Source organism: Ailuropoda melanoleuca, chromosome 6 (genome assembly GCF_002007445.2).
Source record: "Ailuropoda melanoleuca isolate Jingjing chromosome 6, ASM200744v2, whole genome shotgun sequence".
Classification (NCBI taxonomy): domain Eukaryota; kingdom Metazoa; phylum Chordata; class Mammalia; order Carnivora; family Ursidae; genus Ailuropoda; species Ailuropoda melanoleuca.
In genome coordinates, this window is record NC_048223.1 from 106,855,563 (window position 1) to 106,872,890 (window position 17,328).

Consider the following 17,328-nt stretch of genomic DNA (forward strand, 5'->3'; position numbering starts at 1 on the left):
AACTCAGACTATGTTACCTCTAAGGACCCTCATAAATCTTAGATTATATAATTGTCTGACATAAGCATTTAAAAATTCAGTATAAGTGAGCTTTAAGCTATTGTCTACATGTAAGTACACCTAAGGATATATTTTTTTAATAAATAAAATTTAATGTGATTTTGGGTTTTCTGGGGCCTGAGGGAAAACAAGTGTTATTTGTGGAACCATCAGATATAAATACAGATTAATAGCTTCAGGCTTTCAAGGATATTGGAGAATCTGATTTGGGTCAGACAGTATGCAGCCATTAAAAGTAAATGGGGATGAAAAGATGTCCAAGAGTTGATGGCAATAAATTGCATGCCATCAGAGTTTTTCTTCTGGACTGGGATGAGGATAGTATAGATGGAGATAAGGAAAGAACAATATAACATTTAATTCTAACCTGTGTCTCAATTTTTTCCAAATCTTGAAGCTGATTAGGGGCTTGTCTAAGAGATCAAAAATTTTACATAACCCTGTACATGGGTGTGCAAACACACACACACACACGTCGTGTGACAATTTCCCAATATGGTACTCCCTAAGGAGGCAGTATAACCTGGTGGAAAGAGCAGTGACTTGGAAATCAGGGAGATTTTGGAGTGCACTTCAGCTGAGCCATTTTTTACAAGACGCTACCTCTCTGAGCTTGACTGTTCCCATCTTTTCAGTGATTTGTTGAAACTGCAAATTTGTCGGTGAGGGTTAATTTATATACAGCGCCTGTTCTAGGTACTTGAATAGAGGAATAATAGCAACAATAGAAAAAACAGCAACTATTGTTCATTGAGTGAGCATTTTAGCAATCATTTAAAATAGGGGTTTTGAGGGGTGCCTGGGTGGCTTAGGGGGTTAAGCAGCCAACTCTTGATTTTGGTTCAGGTCATGACCTCCTGGGTCCTGGCATTGAGCCCCATGTCAGGTTTTGTGTTGAGAGTGGAGCCTGCTTAATATTCTCTCTCTCCCTCTCCCCCACCCCCACACACATGTGCTCTCTCTAAATAAATAAAAATGGGGTTTTGAAAAACTGCTTCCTTGAAAATTATAATTTCTTCAGCCTAAATCACAAAGTGAATTATAGTTTTTAAAACATTTTGAATGTCACAAATGATTGTACATAATTAACTACCACTGACAAAAAAAAATCTAATGTGTGATTCTTCCTGGGAATCTAACAGTTCATTTAAAAAATACTGGTATTCAAACTAAGTTCTTCTAAGTGTAGGAACTGTTCTTCTATTTTAGCAGCCTTCTTCTTTAATAACATAAACATTTAAAAGTAAAGGAGTTAGAAAGCTTATTCTTCTGAGCTAATAATCCCTGAGATCAAAGACTGGAGGAGGAAATTTGGAAAGTTGTAGATATGGAAGCAAAGGCATCCAAGTCTCTATCATTTTACCTTACACGGTGTTAATTTAACAGTTCAATCAGCTGTTCCATGTACCAAGAAAATGTTTTTAAACATAAGTGGGCTCCATCATCCACATTAATAGTTAATGATTAATATTAACAGAATTCAAGTAGTTGTATAGGATAGAAATTTGTCCAAAAAATGGATTTAATTTAAATTCAATTAGCCAACGTATAGTACATTATTAGTTTTTGATATAATGTTCAGCGATTCAGTAGTTGCGAATAACACTCAGTGCTCATCACATCGCGTGCCCTCCTTAATGCCCGTCACCCAGTTATCCCAATCCCCCTCCCACCTCCCTTTCCTCAACCCTTAGTTTGTTTCCGGGATTCAAGAGTCTCCTATGCTTTGTCTCCCCCTCTGATTTCTTCCCCTTCGGTTTCCGCACCCTTCCCCTATTGTCCTCTCACTATTCCTTACATTCTATATAAGTGAAACCATATGATTGTCTTTCTCTGATTGACTTATTTCACTTAGCATAATACCCTCCAGTTCCATCCATATCGATGTAAATGGTAGGTATTTACCTTTCTAATGGATTTCATGTAATTTAATATGTCCCCTTCATGTTAGTGAGGATCTTTGGATAGTCATGTGATTTGTCTCTGTAATTCTTCATATATTATGTTGCGCCATTTTTGTTGTATTGTCTTTTGTTAATATTTGTATTAAAATCCAATTTTCTTAGGTGCTGACATCTTTCCTCTCCAGTAAGATTCTAAGATTATCGGGAAAAATTGACCTGTTTTATGCCGTCCCTCTTGTGGCCCCTGAGGTCACGTAGCACTCACTCTCTCTGCACAGGAAGAGCACAGTGCGTAATATATTTAGTGTTGGGCTGATTAGTTCACTCATCTCTGCACACATCTCCATCTCTTCATGCTGATTTGTTTGGGCTCTGTAACCCCTGTTCTCCAATTTGACCTCTCCATCATAGTCCCTATTTTATCAAATTTCCTCCTCATATTAAATCAAATCAAGTCCTTCTGTTTACTTCGCACTTACATTACCACCCACAAAAGTCTATCAGGTACACTTATACCTAGGTTATTTATGCTGGGGCCGTAATGCATTTCACAACACCGTATGCATCAAAGAGGCTTCCCGAAGCAAAATTCTTTCCCATTTTATTACATCTACTCGATTTTGCAAGACTATAACTCCTCCCAGTTGTCATTTCCACAATAAGGCTAGGGAGGGCATTGAAGGTATGAAGATTTTATAAGATGCCTCTCTAAGGCCATTTTTCAGATAATCATTTTTTTTTTCCTCATGGTCCCTGGTAATACCACCCACTCCACATTATTTGGTATTTGAGAATTTCTACGGTCTCCTCCTCCTCCTTTAATTTACATTCAATTTGAGGCATGAGTTTCTCATGGACATTTTAAATACCTGCTCCATGTACCCAAAAAAATGTTTTGAAACATAGGAAGTCCTCATCACCCACATTAACAAAATGTAGGATCTGTCACTGATTTATCTGTATCTGAATAATGGGCAAAAAATAGAAAGGTAGATTGTAACTAACCTGTTACATTACATTACCTGTTCTAGGACACTAACCTGTCTTAGTGACAACGTACACATTGTAACTTTCAGCTAATCCTTGGTTCTCACTAGATCTCAGTTTCCTTTCTTATACAGAAGGGAGAGGGGGAAACGCTAGAAGCCCTCTGACAGCCTTAATTGTAAGCACTACCCAGTGTCTGCCTTCTCAGTTGCATGACATATCGTTTTCTCTACTGAAAGTCTGTTTATTTCATAATTATTCAATGGTAGGTGAAGAAACAATAAAATTCTGCCTAGAAGAACCAGACCATAGAGCAATGACTTGGTTTTGGGAGTTTAATTTCAAAGTATCTCAAGCCAAGGGTTAGGGCGTATCTCTTTCCTGAGACAGGTACACAAGAGGCAGTGAAAGCTGATAGGAATGACTTGTTCCTAGAATCCAGCTGCCAGAGCCACATCTTTGTGGCTGGCCAATGGGCAAAGACATCTCCCAGGGAAAATACCAAACTTAGACAGGGACTATCTGTATTCATGCTCCTGACAGACCCAGGTATCCATGGCTGAAAAGTAAATCAAGATTGCCTTAAAAATAATCTATTTTCAAATCTAAAACGTGGAACATAAACTCCTGAAATATAAATACCCATAAGGAGTAATCAAGATAAACTAAAGTTATCTTAGTCCTGGCAAATTTGGGATATATGGTCACTGCAATCAAAGTGGACAAGCCCCTTCTCTTTCCATAAACTCCATCCAATGGAATGCACCTGTGGACTTCCTAAGAAGGAAGCTGGAACAGACAGACTTTAGGACTAATTAGATTTGGTAGGGACAATCTGCTTTCCTGTTCACCCCTGGGAACAAAAATCAGACCTAAATGGACGGATCCAGAATTAAAGACTTTATACATTAACAATCTAAAGAATGGCACCTTGTTGCTGATCTATGTGACACATTTAACCATGCTATTTGTCTAAACTGCATTAAGTGGATTTACTTGGCTTTTGGGGAAGGCTTTTAACAATGGAGGCTGGTTGGGGAAGATTTCTATTTTGATGCATCTTTATTAAAAAGGCTTGAATTTAGACATATCTAGAGAGTGCCACCTTGTGGACAAAAGGCAGTAGCAATAGGTGGAGAAAATCTCCCACTTAGGACACATAGAGCTTACTGTTTGTACTGGGTTGCTGTTTTGCATTAATCTTGACAATCACATATTTATTCAATCATACACAGAGACTACAATCTAAGAGATTATGATCTTCAGATTGATCTAAAGTTTATAAGTAAACGATTCCCCCACCCGGTTTTATTATTTTGTGGTTATTATGTAAGGAAAAATACAGCGCATTACATTAAAAAAGGAACCACAGGTGTACATGTATTTATACAAACCACAGGTGTACATGTATTTATACAAAATGTCACTTTGGTGGTGTTTGTCAAACACACAGAAACAAAGTCAGCAAACCTTACTTAAGATTGAAATAGTAAATTTGCCTCTACCTTTTCATTTTGTTTAGTCAGCACAACCTCAATCCCATATAATTATTAATTCTCAAGTACTTGGATGTTAACACAGCATAAACATTACATTCTTTTTATTAAAGAAGAATGTTGTTTAAAAAGGAAAGAAAATACAGTACTGCAGTGGGTTTCCATTGGTGGCAACCTCTCATTCAATACATCAAGTTTGGCTTTAATGCCAAAAACAAACACATCTCAATTCTGGGGATAACCGATTCGATTCGGATTTTATCATCTGCAAACACTATACTGTCTTTGATTCTAGAATGATAAACTGGAAAGACTTCAAATAAAACCAAATCCTTCCAAAGAAATATTAAGATTATTGTGTATATCTACAGCTATTTACATATTTTTTAGTATCTTAAGCTCATCTCTGAATACCTGACTGCTTTGAGCTCTTCAAAATAAGAATTTGGATACAAAGACTTCTTGGAAATTATTATAAAGAAATCAGTTTCTTCCTCATTTACCCACTATTTTATGGATTCTGATTAAAAAGATAGTAGGTAAGTCAGCTGAACTCTATTCTAACCTCAGACAAAAATACCTGGAGATGTATTAGGCTGATTTGTCTCAAAAAAAAAAAACAAAAACAAAAACACTGCTTATTTATCTTTGAAATGTGCGCACTCAGTGTCTTCTCTTACCAAATATCCTAACTCTGAGCCATTGTACATCCATGTCTCCACCTGTCCTGGCCAAGTCCCACAGGTACATGTCACAAGGCAGAGAAGGGGGTTAATTAGGAAACACTTTCCAGGGGTGCCTGGGTGGCACAGCGGTTAAGCGTCTGCCTTCGGCTCAGGGCGTGATCCTGGCGTTATGGGATCAAGCCCCATATCAGGCTCTTCTGCTATGAGCCTGCTTCTTCCTCTCCCACTCCCCCTGCCTGTGTTCCCTCTCTCACTGGCTGTCTCTATCTCTGTCGAATAAATAAATAAATAATCTTTTAAAAAAAAAAAAGGAAACACTTTCCAATGTCCTCACCATTTCTCCTTTGTTTCTTTCCATCTCCTCCATGAAGCCATCCTTGACTTCTTCAGAACTCACCAATTTCCATCCCCTTAAATCTCTATACATCTTCATCCCACCATTAAACTCTTAATTACATAACATCATGTTCTGCCCTCTTACTGTTTTTACAAGTGCTGATCTTGATTCCCTGCTATCTAGTGAGCAACTTGAGAACAGGGATCATATATTTTATTTTTTTCTAAACCCTACACAGCATCTATCACAAGACTGAACACAGCCAGGGCTCCATAAATATTTTAAATAGAACGAATTTGGAGTGTGACAAGGCCTCGGCCTTGTCCTGTTGAATATTTGGGGAAATGACTTAGAAGACCTAGAAGAAAATCTTTTAAAGTTTTCAGATATCTGTAGGTTGGGAATGAGAACTCATAGTCCAGTGAGGGAGACAGATATGCATTCAATGAACTTATCATGGGTAGTCAAGGACTAAAGATATGAAAAAATACCGTGGGATAATTTAGGTTGGAAAACTATCCGCATGAGTCCACAAATAGAGAGGACATCTGAGCTGGTAGAGAAGGGCATTCTAAACACAGGTAGCATGTACAAAGCAAAACAACAGAGTGATCCAGAATTATCCAGAATTATCTAGAATTGTATATTTGAACAGCAGAAATGCACGCGGATAGGTGGGCCTTGAAATATGCTACTCCAGGAAATATAAATTAAATACAGGTTGTAAAGAACCTTATTTACCTTGCAAAATGCTAGAATTCAACCCATGGATTCTGTCCACCTCAGTCTATTTCCAATACTATCACTCTAAAGTCCCTCTTTGTGTCTTGAATGAAATGTTAGAATAACCACTTGATTGGCTTCCCCATCCCCAGTTTTTCTATGTAAATGAAACCTCCACTCAGTCTAAGAATACCAAGCCACTTGTGGTTTCTTGTTCCTACCAAATGGAGAATAAACTCTCCCGGAGTGAGTACTCTCTGCTGCAGGACCATGACCTACATATCCTGCACCATCTATACTGATATTGCTCCTCATGAGACAGTCCAACCCAATTTCCCCTGGCACCCAAACATATTCCAGATTTTGGAAATTATTCATACTTTCCAATTACTCACGCCTTTCATTTTGAAGTGGCCATCTGCTTACCAAATTCTACCTCCTTCAAGTCCCACCTTGAGTGATAAATCCTACATAAATTATCCCCAGAAACTCACTAAACCACATGACTTCTGCCTCCTTTGAATCTTTCTGATCTTTGTTTGTAAGAATGACAACTGAACATACGCTTTCTGTCCTAGGTAGGAGTCATCTGTGTTCTTATCACATGATCACATTTTCAACCCCACCTTGTTCTCATCTTGATGGAAAATATGTGGATTACCGTCATCTATGCAGACCTCAAAGAGGTCGGTATAGTACCTTGCTGAGGTCAACTGGCAGCATTGTACAATTTTATTTGCTTCTTGTTGCTTTACTCTTGGTCATGCTGTGATGGGCACTGTGCTAACACCAAGTGTGTGTTGCAGGACTTGACACCATATCCTCCACAGACCTCATCTAGAGAAAGCTCATCATGTATGCACTTAATAACGTAAGATGAAAAAATGAATTGTGGAAGCTAGTAGAACTGCTAAGTGTGAATTCATTAAGGAAGGAGCAAGATTTTTGAGTTTAATCTCAGAAGGTCTGGTCCATGCACTGAGGTGATCCTAGGCAATCATACAGAGGTAGAGAAGATGATGTGATGGAAGGTGAGGAGTAGATCCAGTGACACTGCTTACCCAGAACCAGAGGCTGGATAGAAGGACCAATAGAGCCATTTTTAAAAATAGAGCAGCAATTTTTTTTATGTTTATAAAGAAGCACCTACTCCTTTCAGAATCTTTGGGAAACAAGGAATCATCAATGCAGAATTTTAAAAAAAATATTTGATTATTCGAGATTGTGTTACATAATGTTGTTTGAACCCTGCCTTTTCTTACCTACTAATATGTTGGGAAGATTTCCCCACGTTCATTAGATAGGGTCTAAAAAATAATGGTTCCAGAGTGTCGTGTCTGTGTACTATACTGCACACCATAACCTATTTAACCATTTGATTGGGACTACTTAATTACTTCTGGGTTTGCAGGGGCAAACAATCTGTTGTATTTTCTGAATTGGATTAAATGGAAAGCAGCTGTCAGGGGAAAATGACTACCCTCATCACTACTTAGACTCAGCTCAAATTTACCTCAAGATAATTTAATATTATGGATAATACTTCTGCTTAATTTTTCTCCTCTTGTATTCTGGAAACATCACCAAAGAAGGCATATGACGGGAACCTACATTGATGGGGCATGCATTCTTCTGTAGTGAAATCAGTTTGTTCATTCGATTACCTTCAAAGACAAACAACTCAAAGCAGAGACCTGCTTTGAGAGCGTACACCTCATTTCCTTACTAAGCACCAGCTGCTTTTCCAAGATGGGCCAGAGATAGGAAGGCAAAAGAACAACTGCCAAATAAGTCATTGGAGAAGTGAAAATCTGCTCTTACTGACACAAGCATCCTCCTCTGACCTTGCCTTCTTCAGAAAATAGCACACGCTAGTCCATGAGCAGATTCCTTTATCTAGGTCTGGATCTCATTCATTAAAGCACAGGCCTTAATATCCACTTTGAATATTCAGTGTGGAATTTATAAATTAATAACTATAAATGTACTCTTAAATTCAATGATGGAGGGTCACCCGGGTGGCTTAGTTGGTTAAGCATCTGCCCCCAGCTCAGGTCATGATCCTGGAGTCCTGGGATTGAGCCCCACATCAGGCTTCCTACTCAGCAGGGAGACTGCTTCTCCCTCTCCCCCTACTCGTGCTCTCCCTGTCAGATAAATATTTTTAAAATTGGTGATGGAAACCTAATAATTAATATATTTGCCCAGAGTCTGCCAGCAGATGATTTTTTTTTTTTTTTGGTGGAACGAACTGTCAGTTCTATCTGCATGTGGATGTTCGAGTAGCACATTTATAGATGGAAAGGGGTCAAAAAAGGTTAAAGAAAGACACAACCTCAAACTTATCTTAATAATGGATTTTAGGATTCTCTTAGAGTCCTAATATGTAATCCTATGTCAGACAAAGATACATAAATACAGATGGAGATGTAGAGATACGACCCTATGCACAAACATAAAATTGAGTACTCAGCCACAAACCAAAAAAATGTAGTGTTTTATGTATACTGTGTCATTTAATTTAGCAATGGAAGGAAACTAGCATACCCTTCATTCTCTGATGAAGAAAATGAATCCTGGATTTGCCACTGACCTTACAGCCAGCCTATCCAAAACTAAAGGCCATGGTCTCCCAGTACTGCTGCTGTTGATGCTATTGTTACTGGTAATAGTATGGATACTATGTCTGCACTCTTTGTTGTATCATTATCATTTATTTCATACTTGGCATCTATTTGTTGAGTGTTCACAGGATGTGTTAAGCTAAGCAACTGATATGTTAGATACATTTATTAACTTTTTGGTGACCCTATGACTCTGCTCTACTGGACATCTCCCGCTTGGTTGTGGATGGTTTTTCTCTTCTTCAGGAAAGTTCCTCTTCTCTAATCCATGAGATTCTTGTGGGGCTGCCAATCAAAGGGACTTGCTCCCGAGGCCCAAGCTAGCAGAGCCAGGTTCTCTCCTCCAGAAACTGGAACAACACATACGGAGAGGAATTATGTTTGGAGCCCAGTCATCTGTTCAGAAACAAACAGTTCTGCTGTAGTTCTTACTCTTTCCAACAATGCTCAGGTGCTCAGTCCTTCCTTCAATCTCTGGGAGCTACACAAAAGTTATTTATTAAGTCCTTTCAATAAAGTTATTTTTTCAGCCATAAAGTTAGTCCCTTTGATTCCTGTTTCTTGCCTTCACGTTCAAATGTCTACCCTCCAGTTCACCAAGGAGGCCCCGAGATTCAGATAAAGAACTGTGACGGCAAGATATGGAGATGACAACACAGAGGTTCACCCAACTAGCAAGAAGGATTTGAACACAGCTCAGGCTGGCTCCCAGGCCTGCACTCAGCTGTGCCCCCTAACACTGTCCCTAGTCCTGTATCAGAGGCCTCTAAAGGAATCAGAGAGATTTCAACAATTAGGGGAGACTGAAGGACATTGAAAGATGTGCCCCCTTTTGATCAGAAGCACAGTATTTTTCATCATCTGCATTTTGTCAGGTGGAGGCCCTGAACAGCCACGACCACCATCACCCATGAGCTCAGACAGCTCTGCAGACCACCTGCCAGGCTGGATGCCAACCTGGACCATGAAGCAACTGTGGGTTCCAGGAAGGAGCCAAAGTGGTCAGGGCAGCTGAGGAAACTAGGGAGCTCAGGGCATGTCAGTTTTACCAAACAGTGTGGAACCATTTTTTGTTTTAAGATTACCTATGTGTTCATTCCAGGACACTTGGGCGGGATATCAGAGCTGGATGAAAGGTGATCTTTGAAGAGATCCAGAGAGCCTCCCTTGAGACTTCTCTAGAGTTGAACTTGCAGTAAGGAAGAGGGTTACCCATGGGCAGAAGCTCACACTACCCTTCCCAGCGGCAAATTCCCACTGCCCCACTCCCACTCTGCCCCCACAAGGGGGTGTCCTGCAAAGAAACAGCATTTTACTTGTAAAGAAACAGCAGTTTAGGGGTGCCTGGGTGGCTCAGTCATTAAGCGTCTGCCTTCGGCTAAGGGCATGATCCCAGCGTTATGGGATGGAGCCCCACATCAGGCTCCTCTGCTGGGAGCCTGCTTCTTCCTCTCCCACTCCCCCTGCTTGTTCCCTCTCTCACTGGCTGTCTCTATCTCTGTCAAATAAATAAATAAAATCTTAAAAAAAAAAAGAAAAAGAAACAGTTTACCATTTTACTTCCACAGGGATACAGGATTCTGTGCTACACTGATTCCTGGGGAGACAGTGTGTCCCTGTGTGCTTGCCTTTTATGTAGATGTAGTTCAAACAGTCCAAGGTTCTTTCCAATGTCCACACAGAAGCCGTGGTGCTGGCTGGAGCTCCCCGTGCCTCATTAAGAGGCCTGTTTAAAATACACAGCTCTTGCTTGAAACAGGAAGTCAGGCTCACACCTTCATTCTTTTCCTCACTCATTTCTCTCTTGGAAATAGCAAATAGCTTGCTCTTCCATGAGGCTCTGCATGAGTTCCCCCTCTCCTATGTGATTTTCCTCCATAAAACTGCTAACTGGAATCAGAAACTAAGCAGATGAATAGGTCTGGCGGGGATGGCATACAATGTATTACGCTCCCGGACATCTTCATTGCTTTAATTACCTAAAAAATATATAAGTAGCTTGGCAGAGTAGGAATCTTATTCCTCAACCTACATGAGGACAGTGGCTGGGAGAGATGGTTCTAAAGACTGCTATTTATAGGTTTCCCTAAAAATACTTTTTCTGGGAGCAGACCCAATGACTTTGATGGATATATTGTATATGTCCTTGGAAGGGCTGGGCTTTGGGCACCCTGGAGAATGGGGAAAGGAAACAGCAATGAAATTACGGGCCTACTATGTGCTGCTCTTTCTTTCACTGAATTGATACTATGTAGCTACGATGTGTCAAGCAGTGTTCTAGGCACCAAGAATCCAACAGTGGAAAGACAGTCCCATCTCTTGTTCTCATGAAGCTTATGTTCTAACTGGGGTAGGGGGAACAGGAGATAATCAAAAACAAATACATGGACTATTTCTAGGTAATGAAAAAGAGAAATGTGAAGTTCTGGGGGCAGATCAAGGAACGTACAAAGGCCCTACGGTGGGAGCCCGCATGCCACAGTCAAGAATGGCAAGTCAGATGGGTTGAGCAGATGGGGCTAGCATCGGATTTGACAGCCTAGCTCTGCAACTTACTAGCTGTGTGGATTTAAAAGAATCACTTCACATCTCTCACCTTCAGTTTCTACATCTTTATATTGGTTAATAATGCTTCCCTTACAAGGTTTTATAAAGTTACAGAATGTAAATTGACCACTTAGTGCTTGGCAAATATAAGGATCAAAATAAATGACATTGTGTCTCACGTTATTAATTTGTAACATCTTTTCTTGTCTTCTGTAGTATCCTACACTCCAAAGTGAATCACTATTCTCTCAATGTGCTATTTTTCTGATACGGCATCCCCCATCCCGAATACAATAAACAAAACAGTTCCCACTGCCACCTTGCCATCTTTTCGATCAGCCTGCTCTGAAGTTCTATCATTCTTCATGGCTCTTGGATGCTCTTTTCACATTTGACAATCAGTTAATGAGGTACATTACAGATCTCAGCTTGAACTCATTGTCTTACCAATGTTTAGACACAGGAGGGTACATCAAGATTCTGCAGGGTCGGGGTTCCCAAGGTCTTTTTGCATGGGACTTGGTTAGGAAAGCGATACCCAGTTCAGGTAAATAGTAGGATATTAATATAGAAAACTAGTTACAAAGATGTGGGAGAAGTCAAAATATTGAACAGTGGGCAACTCAGAAACACGGAAAAGCAGGAAGTCTCCATCACCCTTGGGCTATAGGGATAAAGAGAAGAAATGGAATTGCTCGAGCCCAGAGATTAGCTACCTTCAAGGGGGCAGAAGCGGTAGGAGGTTGGGCCAGAGAGAGAGAGGAGGCATCCAGCAATAGAAGAATGCAGTCCCTACTAGGAGCAGTGCCAAAGCTCAGAGTCAAACATACCTGAGGCTCTCCTTTCCTCAAGTTCAAGCTCTTGTCAGTGTTTGCAATCAAACAGAGCTAGCAGGAGGCCAGACGGAAGAAAAGTAGTCTGGGAAATACAGTCTGTAGAGCTCAATTTCTTGTGATATGGGGTGGAGTAAAGGATAGAGCAGTAGACAGCAGAGGAACGGACACCAGGGCTGTGATACTATATACCGCACATCACAACCCGAGTATTCAGCTATGGCAGTTAGGCAGCACACGTAGGCACCTTGGAAGGAGAAGTGATACCCAGGAAATAATTCATCAGCAAACAAGAGTCAGATGCCCATACCTACTGAAGGGGAAGAACAATCCCAAGAACTGGACACTGCCAGACACTCAACTTTTCCCAGCCTGAGCTTAGCCCCAGGATAGAAGCCTGTCTTAAGAAGGCCAGTCTACAAACCAAACCTGAAAGAGTTGATTAATTCAATCTGTAAAGTATAAAGAGTCTCAAGCCTGCTGGCATAAGTTATGAGTAACAATGTGACACAAGGAGCATCCATGTTAGCAGAAATTAAAGTGATTTGGGGCATAGTAAGTACTAATCACTCTTGTAGTAAAGGAAATTACTGCTCTCCATGGATTCCTCAATGCCTCAGACCTTGACTGCTGGACACCCCAATGCAGGTATCAGAAACAACAGCAACACAACCAATTCTATTAGATTCCAGCTATAATGTCCACATAATTACATGAATTAGATCTCAATGTCAGATCACCACATTGAACTGGACCAGTAAGGAAAAAACAGATAGGAATATGCAGGTAGATAAGGGCTGTTCATGAACCCATAATAATACATATTATCAATATGTTATCTGAATATATTATAAATGCATATATGCATGTTATATAAATACACATTTTATAGAATTTTCCTTCGTTGAATTTAAGACACTGTATTTTTGATTTGTATTCCAGCTTCAGAGATGTTAAAATAGAAAAATCATCTGAGTCAGTGAAACATGTAATATTTATCTAATTACATGTATGGATTTATAATAAATAACTATTGAGGGCATACATCAGGCACTGCATACCAAATGCTTTTACATTAATTGATCTTTACAGCAAATCTGGGGGAGAATAAGTGATTTATTTCCACTTTTCAGAGGATGAAAATGAGGTTAAAGAGCTTGCCCAAGGTTACCGAACTATTAAGGGGTGTGGGCAGGATTCAGATTCCAAATTCATGTGCCCATCCATTTGTTATCACTCCTTCTACGTGAGACACTTCTTGAGAGCTTCCAAAGTCCCGAGTTAATCTGAAAATATTAAACAAATAAATTTAAAAATATATTAACACACTGAGCTGCTTAGGCTTTCTGGTTATTTTAAATTGTATCTACAACCATTGGACCTGTGCAGGCATGTGCACATGCATGCATACGTGCACGCGTGCGCACACGCACACACACACACCCTTCACACACATTCACACCATGATGTAGTCTAAGGACAGTTGGATTCCACGTAGGCAATGTATTTTGTTGGTGGACTTGAACTCTATCTCTCATCATATAACTCACAACAACCATTCCTCAATCAGTGAGCAATACATGTTTTCTAAGTAAGTTAAGCTGTTGTGTGCATGTGGTGGTTAGGGGTGCAAGGATGCTGGGCACAGAGCCTCAGAGACACCGTTCCTAGATCAATGAGAACCTAATCAACGTGACACGGGTATAAGGAGAAGGAGATGCCTGTCGGAGGGTTAGATCTTTTTTAATTATATTGGGACACTAGCAAAAAGGGGGGCTGTCTCATACATTTTTCACCAGCTAAAATGATAAAATATTGATTCAGGACTCACAATCCTTATAAGCCAACCAAGCTTTTAATAATTCAGTCCCATCTCTCAGTGGTCTTGTTTGTTCCCTCCCCATAGCGGAGCAGAAGTTGCTTTCTGAAAAGATGGGGACCATTTTTACCCAAGAGCATCAGCTCAAATTCCTGTAATTACACATCACAGTAAATATTAACTCAAAGTGCTTCCTCTCATTCCCAAAACATTTTTTTTTAAACAGAAACTCAGGCTATTCTTTTCCTTTTGTACCCACCCACTTGAAATCAGTTTTCTTTTGTATGTTCATCAGGTGCCTTCTTGTTTTGACTTCTAATTAGCTCTGAAGACTTCTGAGTTACAAAATACACTATTGCTTTGAAGATGTAGATATAAAATTACATGCGGACAATCTCTCAAAGGGCTGCATATAAACAGAAATCTAAAGCCCTAACTCTGTCATCAACCGCTTTGAGAATGGAAGTCTCCTTAGTAAGCCTCAGGTTCCTTGTTTGTAAAGTGTAGGTCCCGTCAAGGCACTTGCTTGAACCAAAGTCCTATTATTCTATGAATTTGGGTACTTATAGTTAAATTCTATAGAGTTCACAGAGTAGTAAAGGAAGCATCTTACTCAATAAAAGGAATTTCTTATTTCAGTAGAAAGATGCCAGATGTAGGGTCTTTCAATTCGTAGAGACTTCTTTTCTTTTGGTGATACAGTGTTTACCCTGCCTCCAAAGTCAACAAATTCCCATTTTAGCCACATGCTCAGTATGTTCTGTTGAGATCATGATCATTGCAAACACATACATGTAATTTTTTTTATTGTTTCTATATTCTACATGTCTTAGTTGGCAGACTTATCTTGGATTCATAGGGTAAAAACACAGCTTGTCGTATAATTTTTGATGTTTACAATCCCTATCCCAGTGTGTCTGTTGCATAGACACAGTCTTGGAGGGAGGTCTCCACATACAGGAGCTAAAGTATTTTGAATCAAGCAGATGGGACAGAAGCAGATTATCCTCTCATCTTCTCTAACCTTCTGCAGTTTCTTCTCTCTTTCCCTAACCATATTCTCACTTTCTCCCATTCTTTGATTCCATTTTCCTGCTCTGACAGCTGCAATACCAAGTGATGAGGCAATGTGGCTTCAACCTGAGACTTCCCTAGCTACCAGGAAGTAAGAACCAAGTGGAGGTTCAACTTTAGTAAAGCTATACTCTTTTAGGCTGACAATCTACAATATTACTTTCTCTTTTGCACTGGTCCATTAAATTTACCAATGAGCCTGACTTATTTTTGGCTTTCTTTTCTTATCTATATGCAAATATCTATCTGGCTATAAGTCACTTTAAATCCTTTGTGGAGGGAAAAAGCAAGTCTAGCAAGTGTTGTGAGCCATTTCCTTAGGTAAACTATAGCTCCAAGTAGCAGACTTACAGAAAAAGCAACTGGGGAAGGTTTCAGATATAGTAATTATGTGCATCAATTTCCTGGATAAAATACCAATACACTTAATTATATTGTATACATATTTAAAATACTAAGAAAATGGGGTAGGCTGGTGATGGGTATTAAGGAGGGCACGTATTGCATGGTGCACTGGGTGTTATATGCAAGTAATGAATCATGGAACTTTATATCAAAAAATAGGGATGTACTTTATGGGGACTAACATAATAAAAAAACATTATAAAAAATACTAAGAAAATCTTCCTCCACTTCTGAATGAAGAAAGCATTATGACTGTCCTATTAGTAAGGTGAATATTGAAGAATGATAGTAACTTGCCCAGTGTGGGGGATAGCGACTAGGGCTGGGGGGGAGGGTGTCAATTAAATCATCTGAGCAGGACTTGAGGCCAGGTTTTTAACACTTGGTCCTGTATTTTTTCCCCTAGCTCCTCCTGAGCTGTGTTCCACTATAGATAATATTCTATAATATACCGTGTTTTATAGTGTATCTCCCTCTTGGTGAGGTGCTAGAAGAAATGAACTTGCTTAAAATTATGTACCCCAGATTTCTTATGAATCCTATCCTACTCACATAGGAACTCCCCTCCTCCCCAACATCTAGGAACATCTTGCAGAAATATTCAGGTCTCAGGAATACAATTGCAGGAAATCACACGAGACCATCATCGGACCACGAGAGGATAGTCTTTGTAGTCCTGACGGTTTTCCAGGGTATGGATTGGATTCAATCTTACTTCTGACTTACCTGGGCTTGGTCAACTCATTATGGTATATTAAAGTCCAAGTGTGCTCCTTCGTTAGTAAAATGAGGATAATAAAAATCTCATTCATTTGTTTTGAAAATTAAGAGAAGGAATATTTACTGCTTGCCGGAGTAATAACACAGCTGGTAATTGTTACTGCTACTCTGATCATTAGTTCCTCCTGGGCCCGGCCTCTGACAAGGACAAGCGTATGCGGCTATTGTTGCCCTCTACTGGAACTGGAGTCCGTTTTGTCTCCTGCAACAAACGAAGGTCGTTGATCTTTTCAGGAAACCCCTCAAACTCATGTCAGCCCTTCCCCCAATACTGGTCTCCACAGCAGGTGATATGGTGACCTTGCAAATGGTAAGACCATGGCTAATTACCCACTTCTTAAGTCATCAAAGTCATTTTACCAGTCACTTTAATGTGGGGCAATAAAATTTATAATTTTTATGAGGCTTACCCTGCAGATCCTAACTATAAAATATGCCACAGAAAGACAGTGGATAACTGGGGGAACAGTTACCTGAGGATTAAAACACGCCCCTGGGGCGCCTGGGTAGCGCAGTCCTTAAGCGTCTGCCTTCGGCTCAGGGCGTGATCCCGGCGTTCTGGGATCGAGTCCCACATCGGGGCTCCTCCACTGGGAGCCTGCTTCTTCCTCTCCCACTCCCCTGCTGTGTTCCCTCTCTCGCTGGCTGTCTCTGTCACATAAATAAAATCTTAAAAAAAAAAAATTAAAAAAATAAATAAAAAAATAAGACACGCCCCTAACGAACCCAGCTCAACTCCGCCAGCCATGCTTCAGAACCACAGATAATGGGTACCGGAGATAACACAAACATCCATCGAAAGAAGCCTCCTTGACCCCTGCTCTCTTTTGCCCTTATTTCAGGTTTAAGATTCTCCTAAAGTAGCCTCACACAAATACCATCAAGGTGTAGTGGTTCATACTGGGCAAAACAGAGTGCATAGATCAATGATTTATTATCAAAGCCATTTTCTCTTACTAAGAGACAGAATCCATCAACAACTCCTATCAGTTTTAATGAGTGTGGGTTACAGCAGAGACCAGAGACATTCAGACCTCTGCTTGAATTTTCTTG

At 40.0% G+C, this 17,328-nt stretch overlaps 1 long non-coding RNA gene across 1 annotated transcript; it reads right to left on the minus strand.

Annotated features, from left to right (window-relative positions):
• Positions 1–13,237: 13,237 nt before the first annotated feature.
• LOC109489273 lies at positions 13,238–16,816 on the minus strand. Its single transcript, XR_002142220.1, has 3 exons — positions 16,749–16,816; positions 16,340–16,477; positions 13,238–13,483 (listed from the first exon to the last, which is right to left on the minus strand). It is a non-coding gene; the product is annotated as an uncharacterized LOC109489273 (long non-coding RNA).
• Between the last annotated feature and the right edge of the window lie 512 nt (positions 16,817–17,328).